Raw genomic sequence first — 26,128 nt, 5'->3', positions numbered from 1 at the left:
AACTTATGACCCTAAATTAGTTATTGTCATAATAATGAAATTCCCCTATAACCCTATGAAATAAATACTATATTATATCAAGATGATCTGATCAATTTGACTCCCAGGGCAGTTTTAAATATCACCCAGAGTAGAGGACAGTATAAGTCTGAGATTATTTACCATGAACAAAACATTCTAGAATTACTGTGGAACCAGCTTTATAAGATGCTAGGATAGATGTAGTCAGGCTTGCATGTTTTAACAAAACCTCTAGCAGGCGACTTCATTCTCTCTCCTCCCATCCTTAGGTATTTCTGTTCTGAGGTCAAGGAAATGAAATGGAGATAAGCAAGGGCAAAGAAAATTATCGAAAATGGAGGTTTATTTGTGTTCATGGCCCAGAGGGATTCTTCACTCCTCAGATAGGTAAATGTGTATGATAACACCTCTTTGAAGTTTTAAAACTTAACTGTTCTCCATTGAAGAACAAGTAACTTCTACCTTTCAGAAAAGATTTCCTAAAAAGAGAGAGTAAACCTCTAGTGTTTGGACTGGGGGTATAAGGGACATAAGGTATCTCAAAATAAGTTCTGAGAAATTTACCACATTTTGGTTTTCATCAATTCCAAGTATAACTTACCAGGCATTCTCTTCAGCTTATGTTTAAACCCATGTGTATCTCAATAGAAATCCAATCCATATGTTTCTGATTCATTTACACTTAGCTCATCAAAATATTGTTTTGCAAGAGCTATTTGAAGTCCAAAAAAGCTTTGAAAGCTTTTTTTCTTAGAAACAGGAAATCAGTTTTTGCCAAGTGTAAACAAACACATTCCCCTGCTCCCCGTGCTCACATTTTAATTGGAAATTTAGAAGACAGAAGGTTAGAACTCTCTAAACCTGTCCAAAAACAAATCTATCCTCTATATGGCATGGTGCTGAAGTGCGTCCCTTTTTTCTTTATCTAAGTTTTTTAATGTCCTTTTTTTTTTTGTAATTTTCTCTCTAATTTGTCCACGTTTACATTAAGATTTTCTGTTTTACTTAATTTTCATTAAATTATGTGGGTTTTTTTTAAATCTCAGTTTTCTTAAAAGAAATAGTTTCTTCTAGAAGAATATTGTGTTTAAGCTTTTGCCTGATAGAGTTACAAATAAAATGGTACCCACTCAGATTTTTTTTGTAAACCTGTGAGTCAGCTCAAACACAGCCCTGCTGAGGCGTCTGGGTGGCTCAGTCACTTAAGCCTCTGCCTTCAGCTCAGGTCATGATCCCAGGGTCCTGGGATCGAGCCCCACATCAGGCTCCCTGCTCTGTGTGGAGCCTGCTTGTCTCTCTCCTCTGCCTGCAGCTCCTCCTGCTTGTGCTCTCTCTGTGTTTCCATCAAATAAATAAATAAATTCTTAAAAAAGAAAAAAATAAGCCCTGCCTGGCTTAGATGACCACCTGATGTCACTTCATCATAGCATTGTTCTTGCTTATATTCCCTAGAGATTCAGTCAATGTGTGGTGAAGGTCTCTAAAACACCATAGAAGAAGACATTGGTGTGATGGGACCCAGAAAATTGAACTCAAATAGAAGGCACCCAGAACCATCAGCCTAATGTAAGAATCCTTAATTGTGCACAGGTGACATGTTATTATTTGGCATTTAGAAACACCATCTCTGGGCTTCGCCGATAGTAATTGGTAAAGAGGCCATTATCTGTCCATCTTCATGAATATTTAAGATAAGCCTAGGAGATCCACCTGAATGTGTCAGTACCAGGGACAGGTCAGGTGGGATGGTGACTCCCACCAGGTGCTGATCAAGCAGGTGAGTAACTCAGAGCACCTGGAGGAAGAGCACCCAAGGCCAGTATAGACTCTGACCCTGAAAAACATGCAAAACCAAAACCAAAGATTGAGAGAAGGGTCTGAATGAATAGATGAAGATGAAAGTAGGCAATCATATAAGGGCAGGGATGGAATGTGAAAAGGCAGGAACAGAAGCTGAAATGAAGCAGGAAGGAAATTTTCCTTGAACAGTCAAGGATGGCAAAAGAGGACTAGTCCCATATGGGTGGGTGGAGGCCATGTGGCATATGGATGGGTTACTGTGGTTTAAAATCTGGCAGCAATCTATATAGATTGGATGCTTACAGTAGCCTCCAGAGTAAGCCAAATATCCCTTTCCCTATCAGCCCCATAGGAACCTCCTCTGCTAGATGTAGTGGTGGGTACAGGGAGGAGGACTGTAGTGCTGGAGTGCAAATCAACAGCCAGGCCAAGGCTCAAATCAAAACCCAGTAACCAGCTATTTTGAGGATACTTTAGGAATTTAAATGGAAACATACTAATGAAATAGAAACTCCATGCCATGCACAAGGTCCAAATTCTGCATTTTATTAACTTGACACCTATAGCATTTGATAAAAATAGCTGATGAATTAGGTTGTACCTATTGCCTATTGAGATTCTTATAAAGACATATACCTAGAAAGAAGATGTCAGATTGTGGATCGTGATAGCATTATTTGCTAATCAAATGAAATCTGTATTTAATCTCCTTTGCCAAAGTTTCTGAGAAAATAATGGTTTGTGGAATAGTGACACATCAAGCAGGCATGGCCCCATGACTGGGTTCAGGGTGTGCCCAGATGCTCAGACCAAGCCAGATCCTTACTAACTTGAAGGGTTGGAAAGATCTTAGAAGTCATGAAATTCAACACTGCTCCAATGCTTGATTACATGATCCAGACTTTGCTTCGACATTCTCCCTGAGCCTGGAAACTACTGATGTAGTTTCTCTTAATGTAGGTCACTCTGGTAGAACCAAATTGTTAGAAAGTTCCTCCTTACTTTGGCTAAGTTACATCTCCCTCTAAATACCCTGAATCGATTCTGGGTCTGCCCTTCATGGATCTAACCAGAACAAGTCCCCACAAAGGGAACATTAGCTTTGTTTGGAGTTTTTTTCCCCCTCTTCTTTGCTTATGTTCTGCTTTTCAGATACTTGTAAATGCTGTTGCAAGCCTCTGTAACCAATCCCTAGTTCCTTCAATGTTTCCTCATGTTTCCCAATTGCTTCTGATCTTCTCCTCTGGCCACTCTTCTCCTCTGGCTAGACATGTTCCTTTTGCTCATGTGGTCTGCCTAGGTCTTCATGGTAGCTCCCATGATGTACATAGCTTCCAAGAATTCCTTCCCCACCAAGGAGGTTCTTCTAATCTCATAATCCAAGTTCTTTGTAACAGAATCCCAGGTCTGACCCAATCTCTACTGATTTCTAAGAAGAAGCAATATGTCAGATTTTTACCATCGCCCTTTGCTTGCCCTGTCTGTATCACACACCCAATGTTAAAGCTCTGTGACTCATGATTCACGGTTAGCAATGTTAGAAAAAGACCCCCTCAAAACAACTTGGAAGGTACTTTTGAGACTCACGTTACTCTAATCACATTACTGCTTAGAGTAACGTGTCACCTGAGAGCAAAAGCAAAGTTTGATTTTAGATAGCAGCGTAAATTGAACTCAGACCAAAGTGAATGACAATGTGACAGCTATGCCCTTAAATTACTGTAGGTCCAGACACATCCCTCCTCTGTCCAGTGTGTGTCAGAGAAGCTGTGAATGCGTCAGAACATTTTCTCATGATCACTTTCTCAAACTAATCCTGTCAGACTCCTACTTTCTTATTTATGCTTAAATGGTAGATTGAAGTTCTGTGCACTAACATATCCAAGGCAGGGCTTTATTGGCCCTCTTACAATCTCACAGATGCCATCTGTGGATGCTCACAAATAGTGTTTCAATTGGTTGTAGTACTTGTTTATTTCCTCTTCTTTTATTCTCAGACTGTGCTCAGAGAACATTCTCCATGGAACTCTGGTAAAATGCCAAATTCACAAAGTATTATGCAGCATTTTTGGTCACTGTTTAAGGAAAGAAAGTTATAATACTTTACTTTTATCCCTTTAGAAACATAATAAAACAATCTCCTCTACTCCTCCCGTTTCTCTTCTCTTCATATTCTCTATCGACTGTTTTTTATTTTTTTTGTCAAGTTATTGACTCTCCCTTGCATGCAAGTAGTTAGGTTTGTCATGAGAATTTTTCCTTGGAAAGTGTCCTGTTTGTTATAACAATGACCATATCGTCATTTACTCCAAGGACTGTTGGCTCAAGTGGCAGAGTGACCTTAAGAGTAACTTAGGATTGGTCTCACTGCAAATTCTGTTTTCTGTAAAATTTACAATTTATGATTGAAGGCTTCTATGAAACACATTTCTATTTTAAAATCAAATATCTTTTCTTAAAAGAATGCTTGAAACAGATTAATGGTGACTTCATAGCACTCATGATTGGGGCCAAAATAAAGACAAATGTCTTACTTGAATAAAATTTGAATTGATCATAAAAAATTATGGAAAGGACCAAGACTGAATCTGGAAAGGATTTAAGAAGATTTGGTTTATATTTAAGAAAAATGATCATTATTTGTGCCTTTCATATCTCTCTCTTTCCCTCTTTCTTTGTTTTTGCACGTGGTTTCTTTCACTCCTTCCTAAGAAGCCAACAAAACCATGAAGACACAGAGAGAAATATTAAAGTATACCACAAGATGTTAAAAAAGAAACCATGTTTTGCATTTTAGACAAGATTCTATTCAAGTCCTTTGAAAACATGCATTTTAAGTCTGGCTCTTCTCCAGAAAGTGAGGGAAGATTAAAGTAAGATATATACTGAGTATAATATATTGGAGCCAAGAAAAGGGTGACACTTGCCTGTAATCAGATATTGGGTTTTGACATCTGACCTTAAATTTCCTGCTTAAAGGCAAAAACCTCTGTGTTCTTTACAGAGCAAAAAAGTAAGGGAGTTTCCTTTATTTAAATTAAAAACCTGTGTTCTGTTAAGTGTCTCTTGGGGTTTCAACTTCTCTGAGGAAATACAGGTTTGGGACTCTTTTCGTTTGTTTCCAAGAATATATTATTGTTATATTGCATTTTATATAAAGTTTTAGTACATGACAATCATGAGACCTCAAGATTGTATTTGTCCTGTAAAATTTGTCTTGATTCCACTAAACCTTACATTAAGAGGACATCATGCAAAATGGCCAGTGCAGAAAGGAGCAAGGAGAGAGAAAATGATTTTTTTTTTTAAAGGCTTGGGAAGGAAAGAAAATTGAAGAGGGGGGCTGCTTTGTTTAAAGATGGCAGATTGAACATATACATTTGGGTAAATTTCCTCCCCAAACCTTCTAAAATGGTACTATAGATATATTGACAACAAAAAGCCTAAATCTACAAGTACAAAAAGAAGGGAAACAAGATAAGAGAAGAGATATTTGGGTGCTTAAAAGCAGGAAGATGAGTGGTAAAAGGCCAAGGAAAAGAAATCCTAAGTCATCTGGAAGGAAACACTTTTAAGATTACCCCAAATCAAGTGACTCTGGAAATGAAGAAGATACAGTTAAAAAATAATTGGGTCAAATCCTATTTAAGAGGCAGAATCCCTGATCCCTCCCACATTCTTTCTCCCACTTTAAGCAGTGACACACATGTCCTTTTCTTATGAACAGAACATTGCTGGAAAAGGTTCTCAGCTTTTAAATGTTTATGTGGGCTGATTGGGCCCACATGGATAATCAAGGATACTCTTCTCCACTCAAGGTTCTTAACCTTAATCATATCTGCAAAGTCCCTTTTGTCACATAAGGTAACATCTTCACAGGTTCCAAGGATTAGGACGGGGACATCTTCGAGGGGCTATTATTCTGCCCATTATAGGGATTTAAGAAAGGAATTACTTTTAGAAGCATGTTTTTCAGTATTTCAGAAAAGGAATCATACTTGCCTAAAATAAACAGAACAGCAAGAGGGCAAATGGACTGAGTCCAGAAATATTTTGAAAGTAGTACAGACATTACTGGGTAGTTGATTGGCTATGGAGAGTGTGAAAGATGGAGCATTAAAATATAATTCACAGATTTCCCTATTGGGTCACTGAATGTTGAAGCTATTTCTTAAGAATTAGAATCAGAGGAAAAGGAACAAGCATGAGGAAAGATGAATCTAGTTTAGGGCATGAAATGAGTCAGAAGCCAAGAAGACTTTTAGGAAGAAGGCTTAAAACAAATCTCAATTGGATTTATAGATTTGGGAATTATTAGTCATGATATATGAGGTCATGATACTAGATAAAATCACCGATGGAAACACGTAGAGAAAGAATGGAAGGATTTAGAGCAGAACTTAGAGAAATATTTAAGTAATAGGCAGAAGAGAGGGGGGTGGGGATAAACTATGAAGGCTAGATGAAAAACCAGGAAGCCGGAAGCAAAGAAGACAATGGGATCTGAGGAACTCTCCTTCTCTGAAGGCTCGTGTTTGTGTGCTGTAGCACTGGGCATGCTATTTATCTTAGAAGGAGAACATAAAATTTGATCAAGTTAATCATGTAAACATAAGTAATTACCACAGATTGCCCCACAGCCAGGAAATAAGCATTTATTAATTTGTTCCGGGAGTTCTGAAAATTTAAAACTTATTTCTTTGTCTTAAATAGGAAGAGCCTTTTCTATTCTTCCTACTCATCTAAGTAGTTTTATAAAAAGTTGTTTTCTCCTATACTCTTCTCTTATGTTTAAAACAGACACAGGAATAGAGCTGTGCTAAGGACATGAAAAAATGTGCAAATCGCATGAGAAATTTGCCTGTAAGAATTCAAATCTGTAGACTGGGAGGCAGAGTGTAACATTTCTATCTACTGGCTTGCATAATTTTCACTTTTGTGTCCTCCAAATGAGCCAAATTTTAAATTTCATCCAAAGAGTACATGCCAAATCATGTTAGCATGTACCCGTTCGCTTTTGCCATTCTTAAAACCAATCGGATAGGGCACCTGGGTGGCTCAGTAGGTTAAGTGTCTGCCTTTGGCTCAGGTCACCATCTCAGGGTCCTAGGATCGAGCCCTATGTCAGGCTTCCTGCTCAGTGGGGAGTCTGCTTGTCCCTCCCCCTCTGCCTCTCCCCCGCTCATGCTCTCTCTCTCTCTCAAATAAACAAAATCTTAAAAGAAACAACAATAACAACAACAAACTATTGGGTAATTATTCCAGGTATTGAGCTTTCATTGGGCCAAAGGCAATGCTGAGAATCGTGTTGACTATTTCATTGAACTAGTCTGTGGCTTTGCCTAAGGCTGCTGATACCTGTTGTGGGCTAACCCTGATACAACATGTCTTTTCAAGTAACTTACATGCATGAGCTGATATGAATATAGAAGTTAACAAGGCATTATGATCAAAAGCCAACTGGTAGCTAATCAGGTAACCATGAAATTTGAATTAATATAGTAAAATTGTTAAAGGGCCTATGTTGAAACATTTCAAACAATTATTCATTTTCCAAATTATGAATGATACCATTTCCAAAGATATCCCAATGCAGACGCCTAGACCAGTAGTAAGTTGATGTGTGATTTCTTACTCTAGTAATTAAACTATTTTAAGTGGCAGACATAAAATGTGTCAGGTTTTGCCAAAAGACTGTTCATATTCAAAATAGTATTTTAATTTTTTTCAATTAAAAAAAAAAGAAAATTTTGCTTAGTGAAAACTCTTTTCTGTAAAGTTATGTTGATTTCTAGAACAGTTAACAATCCTGGTAGTTAGAAGTTAAGAATAGAATGGGTAATCGTAAAATGCCTCAGACATGTTTCTGTTAGATGCATTCTTGAATTTGTTTGCAATGAGACATCTGGGATTTTGATGGTTATTTTCTCAGTCACTATTACCAAGTGCTTGGTATCTTGCTATGCCACCAACGTGGCTCAAAGTCATAAATTCTTGTTACCTTTGACCCTAAGTTCCTTATTCACAATTTAGAAGTTACCCAAATGAAATGCATGCCAGGGCATTACAACGGAGAATCTCCTCTACCATGGGATTCCCAACCTCAGTGTGAGGCGCTGCATTCGTTTCATTAAAACCAGAATATCATGTCCTGGGGAGGGAGGCAGACATGGAGTTAGAGTTGTAGAGGCCCCTAAAACCATCACGCTGAACATGTTTAACAGTGGAATTTCTGCTTCTGCCTCTTCTCCCCACTGAGACCAGGAAAACTGAGGAAACAGGATTGCGAAGGAGAAAACATTGGCAAAAATTATAGTCTCAAAGATATCCTGGACCAAGCCTTCAGCTCTGAGATCTGAGGAGCTCCGTTTTAGAACGAGCCTAAAGATACTATATGTTTATTTTTGCTTGGTTTTCTTCTGGAAATAGTATTTCAGCATCTCCAGGATGTACAGGTCACTCTAATTTCCAAATTAGAACTGGTTAACTCAGTGGCTCCCTGGTTATCTAGTGGGTGATTAGTGTTTGGCTGGGTAGCTGTTGTAGGCTTTAGTGAGACCAATCCTGGGGCAACTGGAATCCAGTGGTAGGGTAATAAATTTGACCCAGACACTAATCTGATAGAAGTAGCTTTGCTAAGGAGCTCTAGTTACTTCACTTTTTGAAAATCAGCTCATATTTAAAGGGAAAATGCACATAATCTCAAGAAGAGACTAGAAGGAAAAGGTATTACTATTTCGTGTCTGTTCCTAGGATCATTAGGCACTCCTACATGCTATTATCACATTTAATCCCTGTAATCCTGAGATTACCATTATTATCTCTGTATTACAGATATGAAACGGAGTCTCAGAGAAGTAGCTAACAAACAGGTTTATGCCACAAAAGCATGAGGGGAGTTTAAAACCAGATGTCTAATGCTAAAGCTGATGTTCATTGTATGAGATGACATAGTCTTTCTAGTAAGGTAGAAAATACATGATTCTTTTCTGCTGTTGCCATAAAGGGTTATTTGATTATAGCTGTAGGTAATTTATCATTCTCAGATTTTGGCACATATAATCCTGCAGTCCCAGTATACTTTTTGAACTATGACCTGCTAGTATTCAAACCCGAGCAAGAGTATGTTTTTCTAGAGATAATAGGCATTGTATTCATCCCCACCAAGCCGATCAATCATAAGATTCTTTTATAAAGACTGTTTGTATTAGCTAAATATTCTAAATATCACTCATTGGTTTATTTAGGAGTTATTAATCCCAGTAGCATTTAAATGGAAATATATCTTGGCATTAAATGTCTTTTAAACTATAGTTCTATGACTTTTTAAAAAGATTTTATTTATTTATTTGAGAGACAGAGTGAGAGAGAAAGCATGAGTGAGGGCAGGGGCAGAGGGAGAGGGAGAAAAGCAGACTCCCTGCTGAGCAGGGAGCCTGACAGGGGCTCGAACTTAGGACCCTGAGATCATGACCTGAGCTGAAATCAGACTCTTAACTGACTGAGCCACCTCGGTGCACCTTAGTTGTATGACTTTAAATTTATTTTACACAGGATTTAATTTGTATGTATACAGCATAATGTTTTCAATTTTTAAATGTTACTACAAAGAAATGTGGTTGATTTGTTTGCTAATGGGGCTTACATATTTAAAGCTATAACTTTAGAACATTATATACTTTTTACTGTGGTCAGACTTTTTCAATTTTCTCATACAGGTTCTGCATAGGAAATTATTTCTGAATTTTCCCACCTAGGGCCTCTGATAAGAATGCATTTTCTAGCAATATTGAGTTCTGAAGGGTATTATATGATCAGGTCTAGCCAATGAGTCATAAGTAGAAGTCACAGATGTCACTTTGGGCTAAAGACTTAATGACCTACTCATGACCCTTCTCTTGTCCCTTTGCACAGGAATCACCAATACTTGAGACAATGGTCTATCTGTTAGCCTGGGTTCTAAAGTAACGATAGTGATCAGAGCCCCTTAGCCAAGTATTGATAGAGTATAATGTAAATGAGAAATAAAGCTTTGTAGATGGAACACGTTGATATTTGAGGACTATTTGTTACAAAGCATGAGCTGGCCTGTCATATAGGTGACTGCTACAGTCCTCACCACGGTAATACTACTCTGTACTAGACACAGGCTGTTTTTGTCTTGAAAACTTGCAAACATTAATGTCTTGCTATTAGCAAGCCATCTTTTTAAACTTGGAGCATATGTTCACACTTCTGGAAAACCATCTCTCATAATTTATTCAGTGGCAAATCTGGATTAGATAACTTACCTTTTGGCTCCTATGTACACTGTGATTATACATATCACATTCTCTCTGTGTATTTGCTGTTTCCACTATGTTAGCTCTGTAAAGGACCAATGCAGGTCATTTTATATACCATGAGAATCCTATACTTAGCAGCATTCTTAGGAGAAGTAGTTATAGTGGGGACTGAATAATTATGTTTGTTAATTGAATAATTGAGTTAATGGCGACATGAAGAAATAAAAGCAGCATTATCAGTGGTGGCAAGATTTCATTTTTGGAAAGAGAAAAAGTGATAACAGACAAAGTATAGTAACTTAAGATAAAAAATTACCTTTTAGGCATACTGAAAAAATTTATATAGTACCATTTATATTTACATATACTTCAATGTTTATGAAGAATTCTCCCTTTGTGTATTGTCTATTTAATAGTCCCAACACTTTAGTGAGGTGGTTTGGGCATATGTAATATTTGCTTCATTTTACACATGAGGAATCTGACACCCAATAAAATCAAGTGACGTGTCCAAAGCCGAAGACCTGGAGAGCTACGTCTCCACATTTGGTCATCTATTTACATCCATTCATTCATTGTTCCTCACTGACTTTGAGGTTTTAGTTCAGGTGAAAAAAAATTCAGTAACCTAAACTTAAAAAAGGAACACCTGGGTGGCTCAGTTGGTTTGAGCATCTGACTCTTGATTTCCGCTCAGGTTATGATCTCAGTCTTTGGATTGAGGGCCACCTCAGGCTCTCCACTCATTGGGGAGTCTGCTTGAGAATCTCTCACTCTCCGTATGACTCTCCCCCCATTCATGTTCTCTCTCTAAAATAAATAAATAAATCTGTTTTAAAAACCTAAAAAAAGCTTTAGTCAAAAGAAGAACAGAGGTCAGGACTCACGTTTTAGGGGCTTATGTATCTGGGGTCAAAAATACAAAAGTAAAGGGAAAAAAGGTGTAAGGAGTGGGTGAGAGCAGGAGTATGGAGGAAAGGAAAAGTAGGAGAGAAATGGAAGCACCATATAATGCCAGAGGACAGTGTGGTGTCCTGCAAAAAAGAAAGCAAAGAGCATGCTAGTGTGCAGGAGACTGAATTTCTAGAATAGATTACATGGAGTGAGTAGATACCAAACAGTAAAATCTTTTTTTTTTTTTAACAGCTTTGTTGAAATATGGTTCACATATCATACAATTCACCCATTTAAAGTTTACAATTCAATGCCTTTTAGTATATTCACAGATATATGCCACTATTACCACAGTCAATTTTAGAACATTTTCATCTCCCCAAGAAGAAACCCCATATGTTTTAGCTATCATTCCCTTAAACTTTCACCCCCCTCTTCCTATCTTAGGCAGTCATTGATCCACTTTATGTTTCTGTAGATTTCCCTGTTCTGAATATTTTCTATGATTAGGCATGTGTAATATGTGGTCTTTTGTGGCTGGCTTCTTTCAATTAGCTTAATGTTTTTAAGGTTCATCCATGTTTTGTCATGTATCAGTACTGCATTCTTTTCCATAGCTGAATAATATTCCACTGTATGGATAAGTAAACTACATTTATATATCCATTCATCATCTAATGGACATTTGAATTGTTTCAGTCTTTTGACTATTATGAATAATGCTGCCATAAACATTTATGTACAAGTTTTGGTGTGAACATATGTTGTCATTCTCTTTGGGTATATATCTAGGAATGAAATTGCTGGGTCATACAATAACTTTATGTTTAATCATTTGAGGAACTATCAGACTGTTTTCCAAAGCAATTGCACCTGTAATTGTGAAGTCCTAACATAGTGATGACGGTTATGAAGAAATGATGTGTACTGACTCCTTTAAGATAGGGATTTTAGAGCTTTGAAGATTTTGGAGACAGTGTGGCTGAGTTTGAAACTTGGTCCTATCACTTGCTGGCTATATGACCCAAGGAAAGTGCTAATCCTCTCTATTCATAAATTTCCACCTCCACAAAATGGGCACAATTATAGTAACTACCTCAAACAGTTGCTGTGGATCCTAAAGGATCTTAAACATGTATGGAGGACTTGCAGTGATCACTGGCACACAGTAAGCACTATATTAGTGTCAGCCTTCACAAGGAATTTCTACAATGAAGAAGGTGTTATTTAATTGAGTAACAGGGCTGCTATGGACTGAATTTTGTCCTCTCATCCAAAATTCATAGGTTGAAGCCCTACGCCTTCAATGTGGTAGTATTTGGAAATTGAGCCTTAGGGAGGTCGTTAGGTTTAGATGAGGTCATGAGGGTGGAGCCTTCATAATGAAATTAGTGTTCTTATAAGAAGAGACACCAAAGAGCTAGCTAGTTTCCTTTCTCTCTCTCTTCTCCATGTAAGGACACGGCAAGAAGGCAGACATCTGGAAGCCAGGAATAGAGCCTTCATTGGGAAATCAAATCAGTCGGCACCTTGATCTTGAACTTCCCAGCTCCAAGAACTAAGAGAAATAAATTCCTTTGTTTAAGCATTTGGTCTATTATATTTTGTTATTGCAGCCTCAGCTTACCAATACAAGGACTCAATAAAGATAGTTGTCTTTTTCTTTATTGGAGAAGCCTATACATATTTAAAAGCAGAGTGTCAGAAACCAATAGGTAGAGTCTGAAGATCCTTGAAATGGAAAGGTGATATATCTACATGGTCTTCTATGGGCTCCTAACTTCTCTGCAATTCACACCTCATGCCATCATTTAACTTTGGGTACATAGATTCCTCCCTTTTTCTCCATTATAGTGCAGACAAGGTAGAGATTTCTAATACACGGACAGAATTCTGCTTTTGAAAATATGTTTATACCTGTTTTATTTTACTGAACTTGGAAAATACAGTCTTTTGATTTAAAACATAGGAGGGAAGGAAGGAAATTTGGACAGAAGGAAGAAAAAGAAGGGGAGATGGGAGGGGAATACAGGGTTATTTACACAATTCATTCTAAGTTCTCCTTTCTGTCTTTATCACTTCCCTTTCATCCACCTAAATAGCTCAGCCTCCCACCACTGCTGAAGTGGGAAGCCGTGGGTTGGAAAGTTCCAAAGCACTCTGAGCTCACCATGTAGGTGGCTTGCTAGTTACAGCTCAGCTGAAAGTGATGGCAATTCCCACCAAGGCCAGGGCTGTTAAATGTAAATATCCCCTGCACAGAGCTGCTATCTTTCTCTGGCTCTCTCCCCCAGATGATTCTGGAAGCGTAAGATTTACTAAGTTGACTATGAGAAGCAAAAGTTGATGGTAGGTCACAGGATGCCTTGCAAAATTGAGCCGTGGATGTGGAGAGCATCCCCTGCCACTGAGTAGACAGACGTATTACAAGCTGGGATTCTGGAGTCGATGTCGCTGATGGGAAACTGGATGAAGAAAATCCAAGATTCATTAAAGGACTGTGTCTTCCTCCAGCGGCAAAAACCTGCAGAGGGGACCGTGACATTTCATGTTAGGGTAACATGGTGAAATAAACCAAAGGACTGGTTGTATCAGGGCTATACTTAGGGGACATGAGAGTTAGAGAAAATCTCAGTGTATTCTATCTTCCTCCTCCTACCTTCTCCTCATTATATTTATAGAACAGTAAATATAGATCAAAATAAATATCAAAACTATCCTTGAAGGGTAATTATAATAGTATATAAGAATATTGCTAATAATAATAATAAATAATAGCTACTATAATTATTTTGAAGAGCAACATGAAAACTGATTGAATGTGCAAATCTGGATATAAAGATTAATCAGTCAGCTTTGAAAAGAGGTAATAGGTAGAAGGTGGGGTGGGTAGAATTATGGAGAGTATATATAACAATAATTATATCACATTATATCATTAATATACTATATATATATATATAGGCATTTTCTATTTGGAAAGACACTGCCTCTTCCCATTGTCTGCCTTCTCAAGTCACCGCCATTTTGCTTGCAGTATGATCTCCTTCAACTATGAGTACCTTCCTTCTCATTCAGCAGTTTGTATAAATGACATTGAGACTCCAAGTCAGGGCAAGTCGATGTAAATATTCATATATATGGATATACATATGCACATTTTATATATATATACATGTGTATATAGATGTATATGCAATGTGTATACATATGTATGTGGATATATATAATATGCATATGTATATCTATTTATATATATATACATTATATATGTGACAGCTCCATGGAACATGGTAATTAGACTTTTACTTTTTTAATGTGCATTCTAAGCTGAGAGCTTTCCCTGTCCTAATCCTTTGGAATTATGTTAAGAAAATGGATTCACTAGCTGGAATTTAAAATCCTTCAGTGTGTTCACATTGTGTACCCTCTTTCACCTCCTCTGCATCCTGCTGAATCAACACTTGAATTACTGTTAAAGGGAGGGAGACACCAGTGAGGATCCCGAATCCTGACAGGCATCAACTTGAAAGGGGTTGGAGAGTGCAAAGGAGTCAAGGTATCACTTAATAATGGATGGAAGAAGAGGGATCAAGGGCAGAGGGGACTGTGGTAAACTTATTTCAATTGCAAGTTTTAGCCATCTGAGACTCCAGGGTGGGAAGAACCTCCCAGAGATCAATCAGTCCATCCCTCTGCCTCTGGGCAAAGCCACACCTAGGTAATTCCAGACTGATGAGCTGCTACTTCCTTTAGGATGACTGCGTGACTGTGCTGACCCAAAAGCACTTCAACTGGAATTACTAATGACTCGTGCTTCGGAGTCACGGTGTTGTCATTTATAGCTTAATTAGCACCTTTTAAACCACATCGTATTTTAGTACATTTCTCATTGTGGGTTAGTTGTAACTAATGAGAAAAACCTAAGTTGTAAACAATTTCATTATTTAAAGTATTAAAAGAAACAAGCCGGACACATTATGTTGGCTTCAGAAATTATAGTAGGATTTGTTTCAGAGATGAACTTTATAAAAATGCTCAAATGTTGAATCTAACCCAGACTACTTAAGAACAAGAGAATATGAACCATTTATATTTTTATGAATAAACATTAGAAGACCCTAATAAATGGATTTATTTTCAAACAGATGTACATCAAAATTACTTTCACTTAAATAAGGAAAAGCAAAGATTCTAGTATTATTATTCATGTTAAAAATGTTTAAAATAGAAAAAAGGAGGAATGCCTAGGTGACTCAGTTGGTTAAGATTAAGTGTCTACCTTCGGCTCAGGTCATGATCGCAGGGTCCTATGATCCAGTCCTGCAACAGGCTCCCTGCTCAGGGAAGATCCTGCTTTTCTCTCTGCCTGCTCTGCCTGTCACTCCCCCTGCTTGTGCTCTTTCTCTCTGACAAAATAAATAAATAAAATATTTTTAAAAATGGGAAAATAGGATAGTCAAGTTTCTATCCCTATTTATCATCTATCTACATTTATGTGCATTTTTTAAAAATTTAAAGCTATTGCTTTTTTCCCCTTTTTTCCTGCACCCTCACAAAAATTTTGCTGTATTTATTAGTTTATTTATTTAAATGGTAGACTTCATTTTTTATGAGCAGTTTTAGGTTTATAGAAAAATCGAGTGGAAAGTATGGAGTTCTCAGATACCATTCACTTCTCCTGATACTAACACTGTTAGTGCTTTGAATTTGCAGAGTGGTATCTCATGGTTGTTTTAATTTGCAACTTCCGAATGCTCAGATGGGGAATACCTTTTCATATGCTTATTAGCTAAGCTGTATATCTTCTTGGGGGAAGGTGTCTGTTCAGATCTTTTGCCCATTTCTGAATGGGTTGTTTGTTTTCTTGTTGAGAAGTGTGATACACAGATAGGCCTTTTGTGATGTGGCCATAGGGCGTGTGTTGGGAGGAAGCCTTCTCTAGCCCTTGGCTAGGTCTGCCTTTTAGTAGGCAAGCCTGTGTCCCTGGACTTCTCATTCCCCCTTCTCCACCCTTCTTAGGTGGATAGGATGGCTATAGGGGGCTGGAGCTGGGAGATTTCTCTCCCCCTAGGTCAGTTAGACTCAGATAAAATATTTCCTCTTGAGGACAGCCTTTATTTTTTTAATTTTTATTTATTTTTATTTTTAAAGATTTATTTATTTACATTAGAGAGAGAAAGGATAAGCAGGAGGGGCAGAGGGAGAGGGAGAGAATCTCAAGCTGACTTCTTACTGAGTGCAGAGCCTGAGGCAGGGCTCCATCTCATGACCTGAGCCAAACCAAGAGTCAACCACTTAACTGACTGCGCCACCCAGGTGATCCCAAGGACAGACTTTATTAAGAACAGAATGCTCTGGGCATATTTCAGAATGTCTACCCTGCCCCCATCCTGCTGGAGTATCAAGGGGATTTTTTTCTCAGATCTTCACTGTGAAAACCTGGTAGGGCTCCTGCAGGTGAAACTCACAGATGTGTGGGGCTCCTACAAGACTGGGCCTCCATGGGATTTTGAACTCTCAGCCTTGTCCCATCAAGTGTCCAGAAATCTATCAATCATAATTTAGATTTTTCTACCCTAGTACTGGATCCCACAAAGGTTATCTGTTCTGGGTTTCTGTTCAGGTAGGTTGTGATTCTCTGTATCCAGCTAGTTCAGTTTACCTAGTATGTGACCTGAATTCTCTGACAGATCTAAGAAGAGTTCTAGATGTTTGGGTTGCTCAGGACTTTTTTCTTGTTGTGAGGATTGAAGTGACAACCTCCAAGCTCCTTACATGCAGGACCAGATACCAGATGTCCCCAAAATATTTATTTGTTAGAAACTTAACGTGGTCTTCCATTGGTCTGGTTAATGATCTTACACTCATACTTGCTGTATTCATATCCTCACAAAGCCTTTTAAATCATGTTATTTTCTTGTCAACAGTAGTTATTTTTTCTTTAGTTACTATCAAGTGACAATTTCATAAAAAAGATCGTACTTTCATTGACAGGCATTTTTGTCAATCAACGTCATTAAGATGTTTTAATAATATCAAAGCCTCAGGGTATCTCAAGATGATGCATATTTTCTCTGAGTGTGAGTTTAAATTTTCCAAATTTTTATTAAATATATCTGCACTATAAATCCATCAGGGACATAGAAACTCTCAAATCACACATAAAACTAAGTCTGAAACTATTAACCAATGTGAATCAGTGAATTTATAAGTCTACAGTAAAATCATAATCATGATGTAGTGAAAAATGAGACTATAAAATGTATTCATTTCCTACTGAGTTGTCATTTTCTTTATTTCTATAACTGATCACTGGGATTGCTGTGGCTGCTAATTGAATTATATTTTAAAATATATACTTTTTATTTGGACTAGTGGAAACTGTGAGCCATGTAGATGATGACATAATAACACATCTAGTTTTCCTTTTTATAAATGATTTTTAAATTTCAGCAATCATATAAATACATATACATGCACACACACACACACACACACACATATATGTTGTTTTTTTTTTTCTTTTTGTAATTGTAGTCTCTGTGTCAGCACTTCCTCAAACAGCGTGTTTTTCTCAGCTGGAATTTCACACCTCTTCACTCACTCAATCACTTACTTATTTCACCAGTGAGGATAATAAGTATGATATAGGGCTCAAGGTTATTCCCTCTTCTAGTCTGGCTTTCCATTTGTGATAAAAAAGAAATGATAAATTCACCTAAAATGTACTAAGTAAAAAACAAACAAAAATTACTAATGAGTTGATTTAATGAATAAGGCAAAAAAGAGCAATTCTTTCTCCTATTTATGCCATTAATAATCCACTTTTTAACATTTGATGAGGAGAAAAGCACCTATTATCTAAATGACTAATTTAGAAAGCAGTTTTTAGAATGCTTGCAAAATGCCATGTACCTGTTCAATGGCTGCCATTTTTAAACGCCGCTACATGTCTGGCTAGAGTTAAGGCATTATAGAGGTACCACAAATGGATTTCCAAGATAAAAATTGGTAACACTGTCTTCAAGCTTCTAACTTCCATTAATGGTCATGTGAAATAAATTAACCCAAAACTGAATATATGGAGCAACCAAAATTGCAGAAATAGAGACACGATATGATAAGAGGAGACATCTTGTCTTCCTATAAAGAAGTCGTTGAGAATCAATGGGAATATCCTTTGTTGAAAAAAAAATCATGTGCTAAAATTAATGTGGATATACACTTTTCTAATTTAATAAAGAGTAGCTAACATCTCTGATTTTATTATTGGTAAAAGAGAAGCTACCTTTGTGGGCAGGCATGTGTGTGTAATATCAACACCTGTGAGACAGATAACCGATAAAAAAACGTGGGGATGTTGAAGATTTATAGTTTGTACCGCAAAATTTTGCTGCAGAGGGCAGTGAGCAGCATAACTGAGCTATTGATTGCTGAATATAATCACTTTCGTCTGTGAAAGTTCAAAGGGTTCACTTTAAATAAAAACTTAATTCTTGGAGCAAACACAAAGTCTTTATATTAAGATAGACCGAACCAAAGGCATTCAACTAACTTTAAGTCATTTGGTTTGCCATTGCCAAATCTCCCCTGGAGAGATGCTTTGGCTTGTTAGAAAAGCAAAACAAAATAAGATATTTCTGTCTATCTTGCTGATGGCTCTTTGGTCACCCTGACTGAGGCATGTGCTACACATTCCACTTCCACAGTCGACGAAGGTGAGTCTCTCTGCTCCCCTGCTACCATGGCAATAACCTGGTCTCCCCAGCCCTGCTATGCTTATGTCTGCACTGCTCCTGAGCTAATCTCATTTTTGAGGCTTTGATAATAATAGCAATCACAGGGAATGCTTACTTAATGCTCACTATATGCTAGCCTCCTAAGAGCTTTGTAGGTATTAATCTTTTCATCTCTACAGCAATCTTATGAGTCCCGCTGTTATCATCACTTTTTTACAGAGGTACAAGAAGAGCAAACATCTGAGGTAGGTCCTGTTATTATTTTTATTATACAGGTGTAGGTCCTATTAGTATCTCCATTTTACAGATGAGCATACTACAGCACAGAGTGGTTAAGTAAACTTCACAAATGTCACACAGGAGGGTACATGACATGAGCAGGATTTGAACCCAGGCATTCTGTTACTGAGTCCCTACTCTTAACTACTTCATCATCAAACCTCAATCTTGCCTTCGATGTTGTTGGCTCATGTGGGTTTGATTTGCAGCTTCTTTGATGGATGTGATTTGGCTCTTGATGCTCTTTACCTATGTGAAGTCCATTAAAGATCATACTCTTAAAAAATACCAGTCTATCACCTCTTCATTGATACAAACAATTGTCCGCGTGTATGAATGTGTGTATTCCTGTACATGCAGGTGCAGGGATGTTCACAAGATTAAGCCTGGGGGCAGTATGGGCTCTTGGAAAGCTACGTCTTATGAATACCTAGAACTCTAATAAACAGCAGTTGAAGAGCACCAAAGACGATCCAGTCCTCCACAGCACAACACCCCTTAAACATGGTCTTGGTGATTTTTTCCTTCAAAGCAAGTGTACCTGTGGATTTCCCCACACGCTGGCACAGATCACTTGATGTGTCTGCAGTTAAATAAAAGTATGAAAATAGAGAATTTGGATACTATTACCCAACTTCAAAATTTACCTTGTTTTATATGGTTTTAATTTTCGGTTTTATTCACAATTCATCACCCAGTCAAGAGATCTGCAAATTCAAATCTTGTTAGGTATAATAGCAAACAGAAAAAAAAAAAAAAAAATCTGTACCCATAAGTTATGTCATATCCTCTATCTTAAATTTTTTTCCTTCCTTGAGCTTAGGTGAAAATAAAGTAAAAGAAGCCAGGTGATGATGTTTAAGGTAATGGAAATTAATAGAAGTGTGATGGTTTGCTGGCATTTATAAAATATTTTAAAGATGACTCAAAGCAGAGATACACATATGCAGAGAAATATGGCTTAGCATTTGAATAAGATAATTGCATTATAATTAACCTATACGGAGCCCTTAGTATCTTTTAGACACTATTCTAAGTGCTTTATATTTCTTAACTAATTTAATCTTTGCAACAAGCCTACTAGAGAGATTTGATTAGCTGACTGTTAAAAAACAATGTGCTCCAGCTAGGAGGGAGAGAGTCAGGATTGACACCCAGGGAGCACAGCTCAGACGCCAGGCTCTTTAACTACCATAGCTCCCACAGCCTTTTCTGCAAACTTCAAACACTGATACTGGCAGAAAGATTCTCTATGTTCTGTTTTGTTCTGTTTCCATGAAGGGGAGGGAATGTGAAAGTTTGAGGAAAGAGCCTTCAGCATATCTGTGCCTTCACTTACCTTGCTCTGGGCGGGAGCCATGAGGTGCTTACCATGAGTCAGACAGCAGGAACTCAGTGCCTCTCCCAGGCTCCTTCCCCTTCAGAACTACCCTCTCCTCTCCGCAGGGCATTTCTCTTCTCTGCCCTCTTTGCGGTCAGATCAAGTTGGCTACGTGGAGGGAGGCCTTAGGCTGTCCAGCACTCATGCTGGTGATTGATGTGGGATAAAAACAGCAAGCTCATTTAAAGCTGCATTTTCGAATCAGCTAGATGATTGACATGGGGTTTTCCTTGTGTTTCAAACCTATGTCTATTTCTCAATTGGTTCTACTTTGAGAGCTACAAGAAAAGGTCCTAAAACTTAGTACACTCCCGCCATAGTTCTCATGTCCTTGATTATGTTCATTCTTCTGGACAAGGTATTCTTGGCATTTGAGTAGCAGAAACAAATATGTACTATGGGTTTAGGGGTAAGGTGTAAGGAAACTCAATGGGTCTGTGTTCTGTATCTCAGGTAGGAGTCCTGAATGTTTCAGCCTAGCTCAACGGAGTTCTCCATTGGACTGACAGCCCTAATGGTAGTCAGGTGGTCACTTTCCAAGTGAATTCTGTGCATGTGATTTCCTCAGGGATATCATAGGTAGGGCAGCATGGAGAGGGGCCCCATCTTCTCTTTCTCAGAGACAGAGAAAAAGATGAGCATAAGCACTATAAAGAAGAAGCAAAAAGGAGGAGATAATCCAGTGCCAATGCACTTCTGTCTCTCTTGCTGCCTTCACATCTTCTTAGTGGGAGTAAGATCTTTCCATAGAAACTCAGGCATGAAATCTCAGGTGCATGCATGCTTTTTATGATCAGTCACAGGTAACAAAGGTTCTGTGGTCTCTTTAAGTGAGCAAATAAGTTTCACTTTAGTAATTGCAATTTTTCAATATCATGTATTAATATTTTCTGTAATATTCACTTAGGGGAAGATTTTCTTTTCACCTAGCTGAGGCTGGCAGCCTGTAACCCCAGTCTTTTCAGAAAGCTAACCGTTGTCTCTATTGCTCACCTCCCCACCACTCCCTTTTTGATGTCTCCAGGATTAATGCAGAGGGAGAGGCAAAGGAGAAAGACAAGAGACGAGGAAGGATCTTACCTACCTGGCAATGTGGATCTGGCTTCATGTTCTGCAGTCTTGGCAGGTATTCAAACCCATCTCCTTCTATCATGGGTGCCTTCCAGAGTTTTTCAACATTTTCTCTGGAATATTCAGCTGTATTTTCCATTATCTGGGCAACGTATCCTTCTCTGGCCATCAGAACTCCCATCAGCGTCTGATTTCTGATGGTCCATTTATATCAGCTCTCCTGTCGGTCCTATCATCCTTACAGGTGGTCTTCTTAGGGAGTGTCAGGCAGCTGTGTCTTTATGGTCCACTTCTAGATCATGAGCATGACTCATGGAATTGTAGTAGAATTGTAGTTAACTTCAATACGGCCTGCGATTTCTCTTCCTGTCCTACTGTTTCCAGCTGAAAGCTACAAATTCTTGCCTTTAGAGTCCTTAGCATTTGTTAGGCTTATGCTCACGGCGTACCCGCTAATGCCTGGAATCCATCTCAAGTTCTCCGAGTGGCTCTGTTGAAGCTTACGTGTTGCAATGAGGGGCAAAGAGTTTGGACAGAGAATAAACTCACAGTACTCCACTGATTTCCCAAGAATTTCTTTAGAAAGGAAAAAAAAACAAAAAAAACAAAACTAATCTTTTCTGACCATCACAAACTTGGGCCTCTTGTATATGTGTTATAGGTGATATCTTATATATTTTATGTTTTTAATTTCTCCGCCACCTACCTTGAAATACTGATAAGACTTCCTGTCTTACTGCTCCCTGCATTGCCTTGATGAAAACATTTAAGTTAACACCCCCAGTTTTATGAGCTCTCATTTGCTGACAGAAGAGAGAAAAGAAAGAAAGGAGGAATAGTTTTTCTTTAGAAACACCCACAGGCAATGTGAGCAAATAGGATTCCCCTTTTCTCATCCCAGTGGAGGACAGAGGAGAGGTGAAGAAAGAACATGGAAGCTTCCTTATCATTGCTTCTGGCTGAAACTCTCTCTTAGGAAAATGCAGAGAGAAATGGCTCCAAGCTCCCCACCAGAGTGATGGTTTCCTACTCAATATCTCCTTTCTTCTTTCTTACTAATAAGCTTGACTTATTTTTTAAAAACTTATTGATTTAGATTTAGATTGATTGATTTTAGAGAGAGAGTGTGTGAGAACAAGGGGAGGGGCAGAAGGAGAGGGAGTGAGAAAGAATCCTCTCCCCACTGAGTGCAGAGCCAGACAGAGGGCTCAATCCCATGACCCCCAAATCATGACCTGAGCCAAAATCAAGAGTCTGCCACTTAACCAACTGAGCCACTGAGGCACCCCCACTAAAAGCCTGATTTTGATGGGTCAGCAATTGGCCCAGTTCAGAAAACACAACAACAAAAACAATAACAAATTAAAACTCTGCATTTCTTAAACTTCCTTGCAGATAGGTGGACGATAAAATCTAAGTGATACTTGTTGACTGGGTGTTTTGGGAAAGCTGCCTGAGAGAGGGGTGGGCTCAGCCATTGGCACTTCACTCTTGCTTCTGGCCTGGGATGCTAACTTGTTGCTAAGGTTGGAGTCGCCATCTTGCAACAATGATTTAATAACCAAAAGAATCATGGAGACCTCCCAGGTGATGTTCCTGAGCTGTAAACACTCGTCTTCAGACTTTGCGCTATAAGAGAAAAATGTAAACCCTCATTTGTCTAAATGAGTATATTTAGGTCCCTCTTACAGCTGAAATTGATTCTTAAATTATATACTAGCTGTGGAATTTGGGGCTGGTCCCATAATGTCTCTAGACCTCAGTTTCCTGATTTGTAAAATGGAAATTGTACCAGTACCATCTCAGAAATAGTTAGAAGATTAGAAAATATCATGAACAGAGAGTATTCAGCAGAGTTCCTAATGTACCATGGTAAATAAGTGGTAGATAAATGTTAGTTGCCAATACTTATCTTCATGTAAATATGGATATTCCCTCAATCCAGTGTAGACTCTAAATCATGAAAATAAAGGCTATGGCTGAGGGAAGTAAGGGATCTGAAGAAATCACTGCAACTACCTTAGAGTTTTCCTGATCAACTTTGATTTTTAAAATATTGAAGAAATGAAAATGTATTCAGATAAAAAACTTGAAGTCAGCCAAATCCATGTTAATTAATTCTGTACAACAAGAGTGGGTTATTCAGACAAAAGGAGCTCATACCTTAAGTTTAGGAAATTATAAGGGGTTATTTGGGTTCATCCTAATTCAAGGGGATTTTGTAATTTCGATATTTACTTTTGTGATTGCCAGATGTGATTCCAAAATTTTATTTATAACTAAAAATCTCACCTTCCAATAGATGTGTCCTGCAACAGATGGTAACTGCCCTGGTTGTGGCCACATAGATTAAAATATATGCATGTGTATGCATGTGTGTCCATGAATAAATGCCTACAAAATTGTATTTTGAAATGAGATCACTTTTCTATTAAAATGTAGCACAGGCAACTTATGAAAGAAGGACTTAACTGTTAAGGGAAGACAGTGACTTTTTTATTAACTCTTCATGGTCATCAACCACAGTTTAAGCAAGTGTTAGTTCTATCCTCAGACTTGATAATTCACATCATGTTTGGTTCTTTTTTTTAATTTTCCTTGAATCCTTATCTGGCTTCCTATTCCTCCTGAAGTTCAACCATGGAAACTTCAGATCTAAGATTTTATATTTTATGTCATCTTGGAGACAAAGGCTTTTTAAGGCTGGCCTCTGCAGATCTCCCTCTTCCTAAATACTGCCTTTAGCATGGACCTGCCATCTCACTAGGCGACTGTTGTCAACAGCGGGAAAAGATTATAGTGGAAAAGGTTACACATCACAGCCAAGAACTCATGCAAGTTCCCATAATATCTTACTTTTCATCTTTAACCCACTGAAAGTTCATATCTAAATACTTGATTCTTCCATAACACACAAAGAAGATTATAACTCTTTTTCAATGTAGTTCTTAAGTTCTTTTATAATGTAAATTTGAGTTTTTCATTGGAGCCTCAGTTACCTTATAAAGAGGCATGGTACCTGGTTCTAGAGAACTCTGATTAGGCTTACGTAGTAGGTCCAGGGCAAGACCCACTTCATGAACGCACAACTTATGTGGTCACACAGGGCTCTGTGTTGGGTTTGGTTTATGCTCTGCTGTCCCCATATTGGAATTCTTAACAATGTTCTTTAACAAGGGGCTCAGCATGTATCTTGCACTAGACTTGCAGATTGTTGTAGCTGGTTCTGGGCTCGGTATTTGACTAATTCTAAGCTCTAATTCTTCATATAAGTTGATTTTCCAGAGGCTAAGTCTTCTGGCCGCATTGTTTCCCAATGGACTTTCCTCTTGGTTTCAGGAATCCAATATTACATTAGCAAAGTCCCTAGGGTTTGGGATTTATACCAGTGTTTTATAATTGACTTCGTCTTTTACAGTGAAAATGAAGTTCGTGTGCCTTCATATCCTTGAAAGCTGCCATGTATAAGGAAATGCTGTATTTTATAGATGAACTCCCTTAATCTATATCAGCCATATTTCTCTTCTTTCTTCTACACGTGTAAGGTTCATGAGTTGCTTGCAACTCAAATCTTAACATATAGCAATATAATCAGTGTTTTAGAAAAGATAATAATGAAAAAATTTTTCATGTGACTTAATAGAATCTCTTTGATGCAGACTCTGAACAGATTGTTTAAACTGAGATTGAATTTGGATCTCGTCCATGTATATATTCTTGCGGTACTTTAAGTGGGACACAGTGTTTGAAAGGTAAGAATGGCTGAAATGCTAAAAATGGTGTTTTTTAATGCACGGACAGCTAGTATATGATTGGTAGGTACAGAGATGAATTGCAAGGTTCTATTTTCTCTCAACTGGCTCCTGAGTGCGATAGATTTATTTCTCAGAAAATACACAGTTTAAGTCAATATCACTAACATTGTGTATGTCTCCAGTGGCTTTGAGGCTCTGATACTCTAGAGAATACTAAGGGTTGATGCAATTTAGTTATTAGGCATTATGATTTTTAAAAGTTTCAGTAAGTAGTGATTAATGTGCAAGAGCAGTTAAGGTAACATCAGTTATTTAAAATGACTACATTCATTCATAGATTTCTTCCAGCGGAACACATTCCAAGCTAGTACTTACAAGAAGTAAACTACAGGTAATGCTTTATATGTACTATATCATACTCTTAAGAGCCAATGTTTTATTTTCTCCCAACAAGTATTTATTTGCTTTTTATTGTTTTTTTATGTTAAAAAAAATCCTTATAAGCTCTATTTTCCGTTCTCTGTCACCTGCATGTTCGTTTCTCACATATTTGACAATTTTTCATTTTTGTTCTCTTCCCATTTTTTCCCCTTTCCTTCTGCTTCCAGTGAGCTTCACCCTTTTAGCTAATTCATCTCCTGACAACTTTCCAGATTCCAAAATTTAATAATTTCTGCTCTCTCGAAAGAGAGGTGAAAGGCAGATGTTTTTCATCCTTAAGACCATAATTCCCTTTGTTTTACATTTAAAAGCTTATATTCACTACCACTCACAGTTAAACATTCCAAACAACACCCCTGCATTAAGCAGAAGTTTTCTCTTATTCTCTGTGTTCTCTAAGTGACCTTTCTGAGTTGCTCATTCTCTAAAAAGTGTTCCTTATGTGAGTCATACATCCTG

The sequence above is a fragment of the Ursus arctos genome, unplaced genomic scaffold (genome assembly GCF_023065955.2).
Source record: "Ursus arctos isolate Adak ecotype North America unplaced genomic scaffold, UrsArc2.0 scaffold_1, whole genome shotgun sequence".
Taxonomy (NCBI): Eukaryota; Metazoa; Chordata; class Mammalia; order Carnivora; family Ursidae; genus Ursus; species Ursus arctos.
This window is presented reverse-complemented; position numbering follows the sequence as displayed.